Consider the following 20210-nt stretch of genomic DNA (forward strand, 5'->3'; position numbering starts at 1 on the left):
CATTCAGCAGAAATGAAACCAAACAGCATTAAGCTATAAGGAAAATTATTTGTTCAGGTAACAGTAAACTAAGACTGGAGTACTTAATTTGGAACTCTGACTCTATTTCTTTTTAATTCTCTTAGATCCAATGCTCAGGCAACGTGGCACATCTGCAACTGGAAAAAAAAACAAAAAACAAAAAAACAGAGAAAAAAGAGATAATCTCTTCCTTGAGTCTCTGTTTTAAAAACAAGAAAACTTTTCCCGAAACCACTAATAAACTTTAATTCCATCTCATTGTTTCAAACTGAGTCAGATCCCCAGTCTTGAACTAGTTCTTGTGAACTAAAAATTGACATGTTCTTATTACCTTAGATAGAATTGCTTGCATCAATCACTGATAAAAAGAAATGGAATTAACAAGGTTCAGTTGAACTAATCATGAAACATCCCCAGAAAAGTGAAGTTGATCTTCCAAAGTGCAAGGCCATCACCTTATGGGAAATAAATAGGGTGGAGGAGGATAGACTCAAGACCAACAACAGTAGGTGAGACCCCTCTTCTGTTGTATAGGGTTATTATTTTGAGAAAAGTATACTTGATAACGGTATTTTTTTTCCAAATCAACAGGTCTTTTATTGGATCATTTAACTATCACAATTAGTTCTTTGGAATCATCTGGCATCTCGTTTATGTAACCAGAGAACTGTTACAACTTATTCAGCTTGCTGAACTGTCCCTTTTTCAGAGACATAGATGCCATCAAAATTTTTTCTGATACTCTTGTTTTTAGCTGTTGTGGCTTGCCGAATCAAAGCAGTTGAATTTGAAACAAGTTCAATGTCATTTCCTTCGAGGACTAAGTCATCTTTCAGGCCTTGAGATACTGAACAAGCAACACCTGGCTTCATCTGAACCCTGTGGAGATTATATATATATATATATATTTGAAATGGAGTTTCACTCTTGTTGCCCAGGCTGGAGTGCAATGGCGTGATGTCGGCTCACTGCAACCTCAGCCTCCAGGGTTCAAGTGATTCTCCTGCCTCAGTATCTCAAGTAGCTGGGATTACAGATGCCCGTCAGCACGCCTGGCTAATTTTTTGTAGTTTTAGTGGAGACGGGTTTCACCATGTTGGCCAGGCTGGTCTCAAACTCTTGACCTCAGGCAATCCTCCCACCTCAGTGTCCCAAAGTGCTGGGATTACAGGCATGAGGCACCTCACCTGGCCTTATCCAAGAAATGTCTGATTTCAACACGAGACCTAATCTCAGGGATAATGACATGGATGGGGAAGTGAGCATCCACAGACCTCATATTGTAATGGAAGTCCAGTGTAACACCTTTGATCATGTTCTGTACATTACTACGAATAGTGCAAACAGTAGCCACTTTCTTTCTATTTCCTCCCTTTTGTCAACCTTGAGCCTCTTCTTTCCCTTTCTAAGGAGACTAAGTTCTACACTGATGTGACCGAAGTCCCTCTGCAGTTTTCCTCTGGGGCCCTTCACAAAAACTATGCATCCCTTCAGAGTGACGTTGACATTTTCTGAAATATCAACAGTCTGCCAAGAATGGTCTTCATTCTCACAGTAGATGTGGCAAACAGTGGTACAAATTTTTATATTATACACACACACACATATATTAGAACCCAGAATCCTGTCACTTCATAATATGATATTGCTGACTCTCTCCAGACAGCTCTTCAGGTATGCCCATAGGCATAAATTGTGTGAACTATGTATACTTAACTGTCACCTTTTTTCCCATGCAATCTGCCATAGAAATCTTTTCATTTAGATTTATATGACGATTTTTGCCGACTAAAATATTCCATTGTAAGCAAATGCTTTAGTTTAGAACTTTCAAGTCAGCATGCCATGAGTGGCATTCAGGTACATCTCAAGCTGTTAATCCACTCAGTCCTCAGTGTAGCCAGGTGAAGCCAGGGGCTTCCCAGCATATAGCTTTATTAGAGCAAGATTCTGATGGCCCTGCTCAATCACAAAATTTGTAAAGCATAGCCACTAATTTCTGCCAGTTTTTGATATTTCTGTTATTTTGAAATTTTCATTATTAGAAGCAAATTACTATAAACATTATTATTCATATATATTTTCCCAGTTGTTGGTTCTGGCAATAAAATTTTAGACACTTGTATTTTCAGCAGGTTTTTTACGGCTTCAAGAAATAGACATGTGTAACGCTCTTTAAGTATTAGAACTTTATTGTTGAGAAATATGAAGATGTAGAAAGATAGTTGTTACATTCCCATCAGCTCTTCATCAAGATCCTCATCAAGTTCATTTGATATCACTTGGGATAACAATTAGAAATAAGGTGATCTGTCTCACTAGACTTTCTGATATTTAGACATCCTAAAGTGGAGTAATGTCAAACCAGTACAGAGGAGGTTGGCTTCGCTAATATTCATTTAACCTATGGATGGTTTGAGCCAGTACTTGCTCCATGGATACCAGAGGTGTTTCTATTCAAATTTCCCAGGGGTGTGTGTGTGTGTGTGTGTGTGTGTGTGTGTGTGTGTGTGTGTACTTCCAAGCAGATAAAAGAGAGGCAGAGAAAAGTGGGCAGGCAGTACACAGACAAAAAAAAAAAAACAGACAGACAATATTTTCTGATGAAATGGGCTGAGCTTAAAATATTTTTAAAAGGTTAGAAACCTAAAGCAATACTTTTCCAAAACTTCATATTATTAGTTCCATTTTACAAAGAAGGTGAAGGAGGGTCAAAGACTAACAAAACCAGAAAATCTTCAGAGTGATGTTTGACTCAAAATTCTATGCTCTCTATTTGAAGCCAGCTTTATCATCCAGAAAGGAACTGGTAGTGATGCAGGACAAGCAAGACCCAAAACTGAGGCTTAGCCTGGGAGGGTTTTTGGCTCTGCGCAGGGGTTCTTGGCTTTGCCCAGGAAAGAATTCAAGGGTGAACCGGTGGTGTTACACAGCAACTTTTATTGAAGGTGCAGTGTACAGCAGCCAGCAGAGGTACTGCTCCTTGCAGAGCAGGACTACCCAGTAGGCAATGTGCCCAGAGTGGCAGCTCAAAGGCATGTCTGCTTGCATATTTATACCTACTTTAAATTATATGCAGAAATTCCTAGGAAAAAAGTGGCAACTTAGTCGTTATCATGGAAGAAGGCAGCAATTTCCAAGTGTTGCCACGACAATGGTAAATTAATGTGGCACACTGGTAAGGTGTATCTTATGGAAAGCTGTTTCCCACACTGGACCTGTTTTAGCTCATTCTCTATTTGCCCTGGTGTCTGAGCCCCGCCTCCAGAGTCAAGTAGCATGGGCTGCCCAGTTGTCATTTTCTAAATTCATGGAAAATGTTCATGTTGATTTGGGTGAAACTTGACCTTGATACAGCAGAACAATTTGCAAGTTCATATTCAGTGAGATGCACAATGAAGGTGCCAGATCCACATTAACATAACACAATCACAAATGACTGTACAGTAGTCCTCTGTGAAAAATGGCTATATTAATGATTGCCTACTGATCAGTCTAAGTTCTAGAAGAAGATTTCCTAGGAATATCCCTGAGAGGCCTTGAATTGCTCAGCACTTGTACTATACAGTCTGGATTTTATGTGGTGTTCATCATTGTCTTATACATTCAGACTATATAAAGGTTGCCAGTAAGCAAACATAGAATCAGTTGGGTAAACTACATCTTGATAATAAATTCTGTAGAAATTGATAAGTAAGCTGTAAAGTTACAATGATTTATCAGAATGATTAAAGCCATAATTTTTTATACCATTGGTTTGAACCACACAGACACTGCTGCTGAAAGGAGTCAATCATGTATACCCTACATCTGAAAAACCAAATTTTAAAACTTTGTATTAACGTTAAATATGTTCATGTAAAAAATGGATCTGACATGGGTAAAACATGCAGAATACACATATGTACCAATAGTCTCTTTATTACGTATACTTTGCTGGCTCCTTGTTTTCTGAATAAACAAAGTGGGCAAGGAGACTCTAACTTTCTCCATAATTACACTTGTGAGATCATTTCATTCAACAAATATTGCTTCAGATGCTATTATGTGCCAGGCAGACAAAAGGATGCAACACTAAGCAAGATGGATATTCCGCTACCTTCAAAGAGCCTGAAGTCTAGAGAGAGATAAACAATTACAATTGTTTATCTGACAATTACTAGACAGTGTAATGAGAACTCTGCTTGGAGAAGAGCAAGGCATTGTTGCTCCTAACCTACATTTTGGAGGAGCAACTTCTAATCTGATCTGACAAAAAAGTTAGGTGAAGAATGGTAAGAATAAGAGAATATTCTGTGAAAAGGCCAGAAGTTTAGAGAAAAATATTCATTCAGGGAACTGCAAATATTCAGGCATGTCTACAACATAAAGTCTAAGTGGGGAATGGTGTAAAAAGAAGTTGAAGAAATAAGCTACAAGGACATCACAAACTCCAAAGCAAATTAAATAATTTGGACATTATTCTGAGGGCACTTGAGAGCAAGGTTGCCATATAAAATGTAGAAGACTCAGCAAGTTTGAATTTCAAATAAACAACAAATAATTTTTAGTATAAATATGTCTTATTACTAAAAAGATATGATTAAAAAATCATTGTTTATTTGAAATCAAAATAACTGGGTATTCTGTGTTTTTATTTACTTAATCTGATGACCTTCATAGGAAGCCACTAAAGGAGTTTAAGCAGAAGAGTTAAATGACATAATTTAAGGTTTAGAGAGATACCACTGGTTGTGATATAGAAAACAAATTCATTCATTTGTTCACCTATGACATCATTTTTTAAGCAGCCACCTTAAGATTTAAGTAAGAAACAAATCTGTAATTCCAAGAAAAACTTAGGGCAGTGTCTTTTGAGTTGCATCCTTCATATTCTCGCCATATTCTCCCTTCCTGTATTGATATGTATGCTGCAATATGTGGAGTGATTAACTGTACGGCACATTGACTACGGAGCCATTGAATCTGGTTTCAGTCTCTGACATCCTTTACTCATGAATTGTGCAAGATACTTAACCTCTTATGTCTCAGTCTCTTTATTTGGGAAAAACGAATATAATGTTTTCTGCAAATTTTAAGGATCAAATGAGTTAATGTATGTAAAGCCCTTAGAACAGTGTCTGACACAGAATAAACCTTATGAAAGCATCCATTCTTACTTTGAGTATTAACTGTGTTTTCTTCAAGTAAAGTTTTTTAACTTAAATAAATTTACCTAAAGCAAAACATTGTATCATGATTATAAGTTGAAAATTAATTATTTCATTTGCCATAAATAGAAGTTCACGGCATAATTTCAACTTAAAAAAATACAACAATAACAACAAACAATCATACTGGATTTATTCTTTTGCAAAACAACAATGAAACGTATTTTTAAAATCTCACTGTTGCATTTTACAGAAGAGGAAATTGAGGCTCAGAAGAGAAGAGATTTTCCTCGGTCATAGTGACTTAAGCACGCAGCAGGGGAATGTATCTGTGGTCATTAATTCCTAATTCAGGGCTTTCTCCAATGTATCTATGGCTGTTTTATCGTAAAGGTTTAGTGTACATACCTGCAGAGCTGCATAGTTTTGGACCTTTAATTTTTCTAAAACTCCTGTAATCAAGTATTACTGCCTGCACTACAATTTCCAAACCTTTCTTTATTGTTGCCTGTCACTCTTTTCACTGAGCTTTCTAAAGTTCCATCTCACTCAGCCCTTAAGAGAGGAGTAAAGTTCTCATCTCACTGGAGTGGGAGCAGAGCTCTCTAGCTGCTGTTCCTGTGGTCAGGCGAGATGGACCTTTCCATTGAAGAAAGTTCAGAAGAAGCTTCTAGATACACACATACAAACGCATGCACACACACACACACCACACACACTTTTCTGCACCTATTAATACCTCTTTTTTAACATTAGATCCCTCCTCTTTATGCTTTCATTGGCTCCTTTCTTTTTCACTCCTTCTTCTGTTCTATTTTAGTTTTTCCTGGTTCTGAGCTCCTGGAGGCAGGCAAAGTAGGAAGTCAAATATATCAGCAGGCTTAATGCAAAGACAAACAAATGTTGCAACTGCCAAAATCAAAATATTCACTCATGTATCACCTAAAAGTGCTCTGGTTGACACACATCAGAAAACTCTGCTGAAAAGAATCCTGTCCCCAGAATTCTAGGCAAACAACGAGTGAAGAGCTGAAGCCCCAGTCGCCTGACACTGAGAAAGCAACACCTCTCCAAGTAGACATGCTGATGACCAAGGACAAACATTTTATTTTTCTATGGCAGGCCTTTTCACATGTAGTGATGATTAACGAGCTTTCAAAATAAACAATGCCCTAATAATGCAAGTACACACAACTGGCACCATTCAGTGTCCCGTATTTATGTGCTGGATTTTACAAGTCAAGGTGGCCCTCGTAATGATTTTGATAAAGAAATGTAATTCATACCTGGCTGGCTGAAGCAAGCATTTAAAATACAAAATCCATTTAGTACCGATTAGCTTTAGGACATTATTTATGTAATCTGCCACAATGGCAGATATTAGACAGAACGTTTTTCTCTTTCCTTTGAAACAGTTTATCAATCACCCTTGCTCCTGACAAGCCCTTAGGAGGAAAGCATTTATCAGAGTGTATTATAAAACTCTAAAACTAAAGGCTGAAACTAGTGTTTATAAGGAGAATACAGGCTGATTGCAAAGACTTGAGAAAAGACTGTTTAGTCTCCAAGTCTCTTCAGGCAAGAGGAGAAGTCAAGCTTGCAGAGATGCATTGGTAGTGCTCTGGAGTAAAGGGAAGAAATCTGTTAGTGGATTCTTAAAATGTAATGTGCAGAGATGAAGGAGTTGTACAATACAGTGAGTAATATTGGCTTTCAACAAGCAATGTGAAATGTATAGATAATATGGTGCTTTTTGAATTTGCAAATGACACAGAATTCACAACACCCAGTGGAGTTGAACAAGCGATAAAAACCTTGTATGAAGAATGATAATACTTATAACTTGAACAATGTTGTGCTATTCGTCTTGAAGACGGGAACTGAAGAGTATCTTGTAGTTAGAGCAGCAATCTAGAAGTTCTTGACTCCAGTTTGCTTTCAAGAAGTCACTTAATTTCTTCCAGGCCTCTATTTCACTTTTGGAAAAATAGTTTCCAGGTGTATCTTCCAGAGGCCTAAAAGTAAAGGTTCTCAATGCTTGTAGCAAATTAGAATTACATGGGAAAGTATAAAAAAGAATTAGTAAACAGCACCCAAAATTAACTAAGACTTGTGGATGCTAGGATCCAAACATCTTTTTTTGTTGTTGTTGAATTTAAATATCTCAAATGATTTTAATGTCCAATTAGAGTAGGAGCCATTGGCTGAGAATAGTAGTTCTCAAAATATGTTGAATATTGGGAAGTTTTAAAAATCCAAATGCTCATATCACACAATATAAATTAAATCAGAATTTCTGGGGATAGATCCCAATGCCAGTAATTTATACAGCTTCTCAAATGATTCCCAAGTGTATTCAACTTAGTGGGCCATTGGTCTATATTATTGTATCTCAAACCTTAATGTGTATATGGATGGTTTGGGGGATCTTATTAAAATGTAGATTCTTATTCAGTAGATGGGGCCTGATAACTCTTAGTTTCACAGCAAACTCTTAGGTGATGCAGCTGTTGCTGCTCCAGGCATTTGATGTAACAAAGAAGTCTTGAAGAATTAAATGCAAACTCCTGACATAAGCATTCAAAGCCCTCCATATTCATCAGGAACTTTACGTACACTGCTTTGGGCTAAGACCCAAAAGTCCTTAAATGGCACATTCTCCTCCTCACAAGATCCATAAATGTTTTATTTCAGTACTATTTCCCAACCCTCCTCTTAGAAAATACAAGAAATGGGAAAATGGAAAATGAGTGCTCAAGAGTTATTTGAAAAGAGCATTTGGTGTCATGTCATACTGGGTCCTTTTTGCCTTTTACCTTTTTTCCTTCAGTAGGGATGACACCAGGTTCAAGAAGCCAAAGAGGAGATCTGGAGCCAGTGAATTAAACAGAGGTTTATTGTGGATACTTACTCACCAGGGTAATCCAGTGGCAGTGGGCTGGACAGGAGAATTGCAACAGCTTGTAAAAAGCATGCTGTTTATATAGCACTTTTACTTACCGCCCTCCCATAACAACCTATATGTGGCAACCCTCGTTTCTTAAGTTAAGCTATTACTGTCAGGTTTATCTGGCATACAGGATATGCTTAAGGTAAGTTATTGCTCTCAGATGCATCTACCATACAAGATCATCTTCAGGATATGCTTAGGTTAAGTTACTGCTGTCAGGTGCATCTACTATACATCTCGTCATACCTCCTGCCCGAATTCATAAACTTTCTGGAGTAGCAAAATATCATATGTTAATGCAATGCAGAAGCTATGTATAACCCAGTCTTAAGACTTGGGCCCCAAGAGCTGCAGACTGCAGTAACCACTCTATGACTCCCCCATTGTAAATGGCCTGAGTGTCAGATGGGGGTTAGAAGCTATCCCAACTTATATGTTGCAGTAACAACAGAATTGGGTTTCAGAAAAATCCTTAAAATGCATAACCATGGCAGGAAGTGTCCAAAAACACCCAGACCATCAAGATTTTTAATAGATGTTTGCTATATCTGCCTCCCTCCTTTTTACTTTTACAGTAATCAACTTTGTGTAGATTTTTAAAGATAACCCAAGTCTAGTACATTAATTTCCTATCTGACCTTTTCATCTTGTGTCTCTTTTGTCATCCATTTCATTGCCCAAGTTGCTATGCAAATAATTTTTACAAAAACACAGCTTTAATTATTATGCCACATTTTAAAAAATTATCAATAGTCCCTATTGCCAATAAGGTAACAGTAGTTGGATGACTCCAGTGGAGGAACTTCTGATGGACCCAAAAGCATGTTCCAAGAGAAGAGAGTCAGCTCTTGAGCTTCCATTGTGCAGAGGACTCTATGCTGAATTGAAACTATATCAGCCTCTGAGAGTCCTAGAATCTATGACACCTCAGTTGTAACAAGCATGATAAGTGCCCAGATTCTGGTTTCTAATATTATTATTCAGTAAAAGGAAGCAGAGCTCCTTGAAGAAATGGCTGATTGTTAGGGCTGGCCAGGAAAAATATAAGATGAGCCTGGAGCATCTAGTAATTTCCAAAAGTAAGGAAGTGCTCAAAAATCAAAATGTTAGGGGATTGTCAAGGGATACAAGTTCCGACCTGAAAAAGCTCCCAGTGGCCAGAGGTAGAACAATTGAGCAACAAAATAAATAACAAATGTAGTAGTGAATTATAACACAAAGTATAAAATAAGCATACATGAGTCTATGCTTATACAAATAAATTAATAGATAGATAATAGGCAGAGGTGAGAAGAGACAAATCTCCCTACAGAAGAATTCCAAATAATTTATGTGAAGCTTAGTTCTCCACTCTCTTCTTTGAGTGTCGATTGGACAGAGTGACTTGCTTCCAAAAATAGAGTAAGGAAGAGGGGAAAAAGCAACTTTGTAGTGCAGAATCCAGTAAACATTACCCTCTTCATCTAATCAAGGTTAACATCACCAAACATAGGTCATGTTCACATGTTCATGGCATGTACTCTGAAAGGATATAACAAGGACACTTTTGTGGTCTTCTCAGAAATCCATAACCTTAGTCTAATCATGAGAAACATATTAGATGAACTCAAGTTGAGAGAAATTGTACTAGATACCTGACCAGTACTCCTTAAAATGGTGAAAGTTATGAATAATGAGGAAAGACTGAACAATTTTCACAGACCAGAGGAGATTAAGAAGACAAGACAACCAAATGTACATAGTGTCTTGGTTGTGAATCTAGAACACAACAACAACAAAAACTAAAACAAATATAAATATTAGTGGGAGAACTTTGAAATCTGAATAATGTGTAAAATTTCACTGACAGCGATGTAACAGTGTTGGTTTATTAATATTAACATATGTATGGTTAATGTAAGATATTAATATTGGAGAGAACAAGTTGAGGGGTACTTGAGAACTCTCTGTATTGTCTTTGCAACTTTTCTATAAGTCTAAAGCTACTTTAAAATAAAAATTTTATTTTAAAAAATACCAACCATCTAAGACTTCTCTCATCCCCTTAATTACCTACTTTCCTACCCTGGGTATGACCCTAAAGCAGCTAATAAATATGGAAGCAAATGGAACAAAAAATAGAACAAGATTTCCAGCTACACAGAGCCTGGTGCATAGAAACCACTCAAATTTCTATTGATGAAAGAAGTAAAATTGAAGACCATACAAAGGATTATGAAAAAAGGTGTAAAAATGGAATGAACGCCTAACCTTAAACTGATGTCTTCTGTCCTGACAGAGAAGATAAGATATATTTTTTAAAAAAGAAAGAAAGAAAGAAAGAAAAACTACAATACAAAGAGAAAGTGAGTTGTGCCATCAGTTCTCTGTGAAAGTTTGGAAACATTTATTCAAACTGGATATTGACATCCATTATTTTAATACAGCTTCACAAGAGTATCTGGACAGCTATGAGTATTTCCATTTCATAGCTGAGAAGATTCAGACACAGGAAGGTTAGGTGCTTTGCTTGAGGTGCCCTTGTGTCCTTGTACAAGGATTTCAGCGAACTACAGTGAAAGTGAATTTGTCCTTGGCCCATATCTCACTTATGTAGCATAAATGACATAAAATCTCCCATTTCTAACACCTAAGCATTTATTAATTAACAAGTGTAGAAGTCGCCAGATTGTGTTGATCTAAATGACAACGGGCAGGATATATGAGATATACCAGTCAGCAGAGCGTGTTAAACCAATCCAATCTTCTAAAGTTTAGGAATTCATAAACAACGTGCATCCATGTGAACATGATTCCCCAACTCGGCAATCGGAATACTCATGCCCAACTGTTGAGTCAAAATTCTAATCCTTCTTTCGACCGCAACACAAATTCAAGCATTAATTATGTATCTTCTTTTCCATCTAGCTTCTCTCCGACAGGCTGGGCTGTACTCTCATAGGTGTGATTTGCCTTCTTTGGGGAGAAGAAGAAGGGTTGTGAATGGATCAAAGAAAAGCCCCCCTTTTCTATGGTAAATGCTAATTTTCTAGCCCTACTGGTCTGCAAACTAGCACCTTATCTCCACATTACCCCTGTGCATCTCCAGAAGGGACAAACCTGGTCAACGACTTGCAGATACGATGCCAAAAAAAGGGGTTCATATGCAATTATGGTCACCAACCTTGAAAACTTTCTTCAGGTTGGCCGGGCACAGTGGCTCACGCCTGTAATCCCGGCACTTTGGAAGGCTGAGGCGGACAGATCACAAGGTCAGGAGAGCGAGACCATCCTGGCTAACACGGTGAAACCCCGTCTCTATTAAAAATACAAAAAATTAGCCGTGCGCGGTGGCGGGCATCTGTAGTCCCAGCTACTCGGGAGGCTGAGGCAGGAGAACAGAGTGAACCCGGGAGGCGGAGCTTGCAGTGAGCCGAGATTGCGCCACTGCACTCCAGCCTGGGCAAGAGTGCGAGACTCCGTCTCAAAAAAAAAAAAAAAAAAGAAAAAGAAAAAAGAAAAAAAAAGAAAACTCTTCAGGTTAACTGAAAGTCTAGTTTAACACGTTTAAAACAAAACAAAACAAAATAAATAAAACAATTTTGAGAATAGGTGCACTTCCTCTATAAAAGAGTTCTGGGCTTTAAATTTAACAATTGTCTGTTTTTTCTTAGGTCTTTTTCTTCTCTCTGAGTTAAACTGTTGTGTTTTTGTTATAATAATTGTCTAGATTCCCATATTATCATCCTCATCATCACATTCAATAATTATAAACTTTTATCAAGTTTTTGCTAAATGCTGTGCAAGATGCTGTACTAAGCAGTGAATTTTCTCTTTCAGTCTTCAAAAAAATGCTCCTATAGGACAGGTACTATTGTGTTAACTTCATTTTATGGAAGGATAAATCGAGACTGCTACTAGGGAATGGCAGGACTCTGATATAAAGCCTGATTCAGAGTCCATGCTCTAACCACTTGCATAATGTGCTTTCGCAGTTTAGGAGAAAATTGCATGTTCAGTTCCCCACCTTAGCTAGGTTAGATTAGATTTCCTCTTAGGGCCTTTCTAACTTCGATAATAAAATATAAGCTCCATGAGGACATAATTTTGTGATTTTAAAATTTCTTTCCAGTGCTGTGGCCACAGTGCTGGAAAAACGTCTGGCACAGAATAAGCATGCAATACCGTTTTATTGAATGAATGCTTGATAATATTCTGTGTACGCAGTAGAATATACTTAAGAAGCCTGAAGCTTGGAGTCAGGACAACTTACAGTTAAGGAGTGAATTGCTTGTATGTAAAATACATAACATCCCTGAACCAGGAAAATGAGCTTAGCAATTCCTTTCTTGCAGGCAATTCTTCAAGACAAATGAGAAAACGTAAGCAAAACATCACAGAACTGGAACATTGAATGAGTTCTTACTGTTGTTGCATGTCATCAGAAGTTTTCTTGCATTACCTGTTTCTCTCCTTTCTCACTAGGTTTCTTATTATAAACCATCTAGGTACATTTGAATTTATTCCTTAATCAAGCCTGGCTTACTCAAGTATTGGTCAAACCTCATCTATGAATAATTTAGAGACACTTTTGGATTCTAGTTTCATAAACAAAAATACCATCACCAGAATCACCAGTAGAATCTGTCTGAATGCAGATGGTAAGTCAGTGCAATGACTTTGATAGGTGGAGAGAAAAGATGGGTCAACTTTCATTTTAGGTAACAGGGACATGTGCATTCAAGAGAAACAGAAGTCATTGGATTGGAGGAAACAGTTATTGCAACAAAAGAGGCTATTATGGTGGACAACATGTACCTACTGTAAAGTACCTGAGAGAATGGGCTCCTTATTTTTATTCCTCAAAAATGTAGCAGCGTGTGCCAGTTGGAGTTCTCAGTAGAAATGTGAGTGTGTGTATGTGTATCTGTTCCAATTCAAGTTTTAGACAAATGAAGAAAAACAGTTTCAGTACAGATCGCAAAACGAGCATCCTCAGAGGAGGGAAAAGAAAGCTGAGGTTTTCCCAAGGATATTATTTATTGCCAAGCACATCCAAAACTGTTTGCTTTCTCCTGCTTCATGAATTTTCTGTGTTCTTTTTGGACTGACCCAGTAGATCTGGAAACCAATTTCCCCTTGGTCAGGAGCTGGCACTCCAGTTGATCAGTGTAATCCGGGCTGCCCATAACCAGTCTACTCTCAACAGATGTTGCAAAAGACTGTCCAGTTTTGCCATTCTTTCCCTGGCAGCTTTCCCGTTTTGTTTTGCTTTTCTTCTCAAGTCTGATGTTTCCTTGCAATACACAGTGTCAGTCTAAGGAGCAGACCAGATATGTTACAGAGAGCTATTTTTCTAAGCTGATTCTCCAATACTGATTAAATCCCAGGATGTTCACTGTACAGGCTTTGCACAAAAAGGAGGAACCAGGACGTATTCAAAATAAACTATCATCTGAGAATTGGAAATTATGCATTTACTTTCCATAAAAAATTATTGTGAAAGCATTTTATTTTACAGCTAAAGCTGGTCTGCGATGATATGCAAAACAGAACACAAAACTTTTTTTTTTTTTTTTTTTTTGAGATGGAGTTTCACTCTTGTTGTGCAGGCTGGAGTGCGACTGTGCTATCTTGGCTCACTGCAACCTCCACTTCCCGGGTTCAAGCAATTCTCCTGTCTCAGCCTCCCAAGTAGCTGGGATTACAGGCATGTGCCACCATGCCCTGCTAATTTTGTATTTTTAGTAGAGATGGGGTTTCTCCATGTTGGTCAGGCTAGTCTTGAACTCCTGACCTCAGGTGATCCGCCTGCCTTGGCCTCCCAAAGTGCTGGGATTACAGGCATGAGTTACTACACCCAGCCAACATAATTTTTATATGGCTGAAAATACTAAAATTGTTCTAAACTACCTTTAAAGGCAATTTTGAAAGCACAAAACATACTGGATATGCTACATATTATACAAAAAACACATGGCAGATGACACCACTTTGTCTAAACACTAATTATTTGTCCTATTTCTATATTGCCTTTCTTTTCCATTAGTTTAAATAACAGGTTTCTTTTCCAATTGCTTAAATAACAGGTTTAGAAATGACAATATATGCTTTCTCTGAAAAACACAGAATGGAGAATATTTTCTACAGATGTTCTGTTTCCACCTGTAAGCATTTTCACAGATACAAGCCAATTTTTGGAAAACATTGAGAAACAATGTCTTTACCATTTCACAGACTAGTCAATAATTTCAGTTTCAATGAACAAGAGGTTGATTTGTGTTATTTTAAGGGAGAAGTGTTTACTGTAAGGATAGACAGGGACTGGAGTAGAAAGTAGGGGGGGTGGTCCAGATCTGAGCCAACTTGAGGGACTGCCTGCTGTCCTGTGTACCCCTCTGGTGCTCCACAGCCTCTGTGATGGCTCTGCTTCTCTCTGCATGACTCCTCCATTTTCTCCCTTTACAGGCTTCATCCTCTCTTCTCTATCCTGGAGCGAAATTATATATGGATTAATCTTATGCATATTCATCTCTAACTGCTTCTCACACACACAGAGAAGTGAGTATAAGATGAGTATCTTGAAACTGTTGTTCTCTCAGTCAGCTTCGGTTTCCAGGTGCCTCACATACTGTGATTATCTAACTGCATTGAGTATAATTCTAGTATTTAAAGATACACATTTTCAATAAAACACGGCAAGCCAACTAACTACTTCCTCTGGTACTTTGCTGAGGAAACAATAATCTTCCCCAAAGCTATTGAAACATCACACTATGTTTGGATTTTTCAGGACACAGTATCCTGGTCCCCAAAGTGGCACCTCTGTAAGGGATTATTAAGGGCAAATTTGCCTTCCTGTAATACCAACTGCATTTGGGGACCATCCTTTAAATACACAGCTCCACTGTATATCTTTTAGGCCTTCTTAAAACATTTGGCTCTGGCACACCCATAGCATCTTTTTGCTTCCATATCACATCTCATCTTCACAGTTTCTCAATTCTAAATTCTGAAGGAGAATCTGATTGGCTTGCCTCCATTTTTATTCCAGAAAATAAATAATAGTTTACTGACTGGAATACAGATTGCTTGACCATAGATCAACTGTTTATTCCAATTTAGTTTTTTGAGGGTGTAGAAGAGAGGAGTGGCTATGACCACCTAAGATCAGGAATTGTAGACTGTGGCATTTTCTTTCTTTTTTCTTTTTTTGGTGAATTGGACTTTATCTAGTTTCTTATTGCTGCTATAAAAATGATCACAAATTGATTGGCTTAAAGCAGCAAAACTTTACTACTATACAATGTTGGAAAACAGAAGTCCAAAATTAATCTCTGTAGGCTAAAGTCATTAAGACTTCAGGGCTGGTCTCTTCTGGAGTCTCCAGGGGACAATCCACTTATTCTCTTTTCCAGCTTCTAGAGGCCACTTTGATTCTTAGATCATCTCATCTTTCTCCATCTTCAAAGCCAGTAGCTTTGCATCTTCAAATCTCTCCCTGCTTTTATAACAACAATGGCTTTTCTACCTCTAACCATTCTACCTCCCTATTATAGAAGCCATTGTGATTACATTGCACCACTCAAAAATCCTAAATACTTTCCCTATCTGGAGATCCTTATTCTCATCTGCAAAGTTGCTTTTGTCATTTAAAGTTATATATTCACATGTTCTCAGAATTAGGAGGTAGATATCTTTATGGAGTTATTATTCTGTCTATCAAACTGACCAATAACATATGTGCTTAAGTTATGGCAGTGGTATTAATCCGTACACCAAGTCTCCTAAGAAGACAAACTTTCCCTTTTTACTCAAGACTGTACCAGTTTTATCACCAAAGTCCAGTGTGTTTCTATACCTGCTGGTCTATTCAAATTCGGACGGTTAGACTAAGGCATTTTCTATGAAAACCTGTATGGAAGGCACATATGATACCAACCACAATATTTCAGTTTTTATACGTTTTTTGTTTGTTTGTTTGTTTTTTGTTTTTTTATTGAGACGGAGTCTCACTCTGTCGCCCAGGCTGGAGTGCAGTGGCGCAATCTCGGCTCACTGCAAGCTCCGCTCCCCAGTTTCATGCCATTCTCCTGCCTCAGCCTCCGAGTAGCTAAGACTACAGGCGCCCGCCACCATGCCCGGCTAATTTTCTGTATTTTTAGTAGAGACCGGGTTTCACCGTGCGAGCCAGGACGGTCTCGCTCTCCTGACCTCGTGATCCGCCCATCTCGGCCTCCCAAAGTGCTGGGATTACAGGCGTGAGCCACCGCGGCCGGCCAGTAAGTATTTATTTTTCAGCAAAGTAAGCAGCTCAAATTTTCATGTTCAATGGTTTCGTGTCTTTGGCTTCTAAGTGGAAAAAGGAGCTCAGGAAAAGAGTAAAGTGGACTTCATCATGTTTAAGTGCAAATTTTTTCATAAAATAATTACTTACAAATAGATATGAATTCGATGCTTGGGGAAATTGGGACTACGGAGATACGACTTCTAGCTGGGAAGAATTTACATGGGAAGTAATGATTGTGCTAGATTTTGAAAATAAGTAGAAATCATTCTCAAGAAGTTACAGGAAAAGGAGATTCCAGGCTAAGGCAGTACTGAGAATAGTTAATACTGAAGCAGTGAGTGGGTAAAAGAGGGCTAAGTGAAATGAGTTGGAGTTAAAGGATATAACATTTTGGAAGCCAGAAAAAACAAGGTGTTTATGCCTTATTAAACAAGTCGTGGAAAGTCCAGAGCAGAGAACTGGTGAGATCAGAACATGCTCCATGGTGATAAATCTGGAAGGAATGAGAAAGACAAGTTTGCAAGTGCAGAAACCAGAGGTGGACAAACAAGTTAAGGCCCTATTACAATTTTACTTCTGTATTAGTCCATTCTCACACTGCTATAACAACATACCAGAGACTGCATATTTATGAATAAAAGAGGTTTAATCGGCTCACAGTTCTACAGGCTAGGGAGGCCTCAGGAAACTTACAATCACGGTGGAAGGCAAAGGGAAGCAGGCACATTTTCATGTGGTGGAGGAAGAGAGAGAGTGAATGGGGAAGTGTTACATGCTTTCAAATAACCCGATGTCATGAGAACTATATCATGAGACGGCACTAGGGGGATGATGGTAAATCATTAGAAATCATCCCCATGATCCAATCACCTCCCACCAGGGCCCACCTCCAACAATGGGAATTACAATTCAACATGAGATTTGGGTGGGGACATAGAGCCAAACCATATCACTTTCTAAGCAGTCTATCCAAAAGAAACATAAGCACAACTATACAAAAAATATTTATCACAAAGTGATAAAATGTCTTAAATGTCTATTAACAGGGGAATTTTTAACTACATTCATCTGTGCAGTAGAATACTATATGGCTATTTTAAAGAATGAGGTATTTGTATATAAGAAGAGATATCTCTAATATCTTCCTAAGTAAAAAGAAGAAAGTTGCAAACAAACTTTACAGTGTCATCACAGTTTTACTAAAAAACAATAAAGGATACTATTGTGTAGAGTGAGGATAGAGTTTGATGCTCTGGAGTTAAACAGGCAAGGTCAGAATTCTGGTTTAGCTACTTATTAGATAGTATAGCAAGGATGATAAGAGTACTGTATATACTTTACAGAGATTTCACAAAACAGTTATTTGAAGTACTTAACAAATTGCTGGCACATATTAATTGTTATATAAATATTAGCTAATATTTTCATATGATAGAGATATTGATATTTACATGTTATATTGACAGATGAAGGACATATATTTTATGGGCATAGTAAAATCAGAAAATAAACATTGCTACTGATTACAACCGTTGAGCAGGGAGATTGATGGAAAGGAAATGTTCCATTTTTACTTTGTGCATTTTTGTTTGATTTGAATTTGTTTTTAACAAAAGGCATCCATTATCCTTTAATTAAAAAGGAGTTGAATACTGTTTTGGAGAAAATAGGTTATATGATCTGAACTTGAACTTTAATGGGAGAGAAAAATGATAGATAAAAGAAGTATCTATAAAGTTGACACAAGAGAAAGCACTTGTCCACTGGCTGAACACTAAGGACAAAGAAGAGGAAGACATTAAAGTTGGCATGGGCAGTTGGAGTCTTGATGACTAATAAAACAGCTCATACTCCTAACAGCAAAAAAGGAGGAAGAGTTTGGAAGCAAAGGTACATCAGTTTTGTACTTTAGTGATTAATGATAATGTATTGATTATATAGCCATTTCACTCTCTTTGACTGAATTGATACAATTTTCACTCCTTAACTGATGAGAAACCTGGAGTAGAAGAGGGAATAGTTTTTAACGTTAGTCTTTCATACTGCGAATCTTTTGTTTTCCTATAAATATTTTAAAGAGCCTAAAATTTGGTCTTGACCAAGTACAAATTATTTTTCTAATTTCAAAGCTTTCAAGTTGTCATATAGGTCATCTTGATTCACATTCTTGGTTCTATTAAGTGAAGATGATTTTTCAAGCCCCAAATATTGAGAGTGGTTTTTGTGTTCATCAAGTCAACATGTTATCAAACGTCTAGATGTTTAAAAGAAGATTCTGTCAATTAGCCAGATGTTTCTAACTATTCAGTTATTTGGCATTGTGTGTACAGCTGGTTCCAGAAACATCTAATTGATTGATAGATTTTCTATTTTATATCCACATGCTGAGGATCAGATAAAGACATCTACCTTCACTTTAACATTTTACTAGTTCAATACCTATAATCAAACAAATAACAGCTAAAGTTTCCAATTAAACAATGCAAGGCTGATTATAAGTAATCACAGATGCTACCTGAAGCCTGTTAACTAAAATCAGATCTAGTGAATAGATTCTTCTAGACATAAACAAATAAGGAATCGAATTATCACGTGTTTTTTAAATATTGCTCTCATTATAGTTTTACCTTCTGCAAGTCCACATCAGAATCTGAATCTTACTTATGAAGTTAGCTCTTGACATTGCAAGTGGTAGTAAAAATTTTGGCAACCATTTTAGACTCCAGAATCTGAAACCTAAATGTGTTCATGCAATATCAGAGCTCCATAGATTATCTAATAATGCCATGAAGCTTTGCATAGGCAAGCTGATTTGTTGAGAAAGATATTAATGTTCAAGGATTATTAGATCATTCATAAATTAAATATTTCAACATGTGCCCAGCATATACTTTGTATAAAGCTATAATGTAATGTGCTATAGGTATGGTACTATAGTTGGTGCACTGGAGAAAACTACAAGTTGACCTATGAGCCTCTATCCCTTCCACTGTTGTGGATTATAATGCAGTTGAACTATGGAGCTGTAGTTCTATACACTGAAGTGAATTATATGTTTGAGCTGTGAAACCTAGACTTTACAATGAAGTAGATTAGCATACAGTTGGCATAGAGAGTGACAATCCTTACACTAGAGTAGACTACAATTCAGTTGACCTATAGAGCTAGTTCTTACACTGTAGTACATGATAATGTAGGTAAAAGAATTCGACATTATGTGAGAAAATGTAAGCAAGGCTTGCAAATGTATAGTATGATCCATGTATAAGAACTGAACAACCTGTAATTCCAGCACTTTGGGAGGCTGAGGAGGGCAGACCACAAGGTCAAGAGATTGAGATCATCTTGGCCAACACGGTGAAACTCCATCTCTACTAAAAAAAACAAAAATTAGCTGGGTGTGGTGGTGTGTGCCTGTAGTCCCAGCTACTTGGGAGGCTGAGGCAGGAGGATCGCTGGAACCCAGGAGGCGGATGTTGCAGTGAGCCAAGATCATGCTACTGCACTCCAGTCTGGTGACAGAGCAAAACTCTGAAGAAAAAGAAAAGAAAAGAAAAGAAAAGAAAAGAAAAGAAAAGAAAAAAAAGAAAAGAAAAGAAAAGAAAAGAAAAGAAAAGAAAAGAAGGAAGGAAGGAAGGAAAGAAGGAAGGAAGGAAGGAGGGAAGGAAGGAAGGAGGGAAGGAAGGAAGGAAGGAAGGAAGGAGGAAAGAAGGAAAGAAAAAGAAAGAAAGAAAGAAAGAAAGAAAGAAAGAAAGAAAGAAAGAAAGAAAAGAAAGAAAGAAAGAAAGAAAGAAAGAAAGAAAGAAAGAAAGAAAGAAAG

General features: G+C 37.5%; 1 pseudogene; it reads right to left on the reverse strand.

The window, feature by feature from the left end:
• Positions 1 to 698: 698 nt before the first annotated feature.
• LOC111523288 lies at positions 699 to 12604 on the reverse strand (annotated as a pseudogene).
• Positions 12605 to 20210: the final 7606 nt, after the last annotated feature.

The sequence above is a fragment of the Piliocolobus tephrosceles genome, chromosome 4, assembly GCF_002776525.5.
Source record: "Piliocolobus tephrosceles isolate RC106 chromosome 4, ASM277652v3, whole genome shotgun sequence".
NCBI classification, from domain to species: Eukaryota; Metazoa; Chordata; class Mammalia; order Primates; family Cercopithecidae; genus Piliocolobus; species Piliocolobus tephrosceles.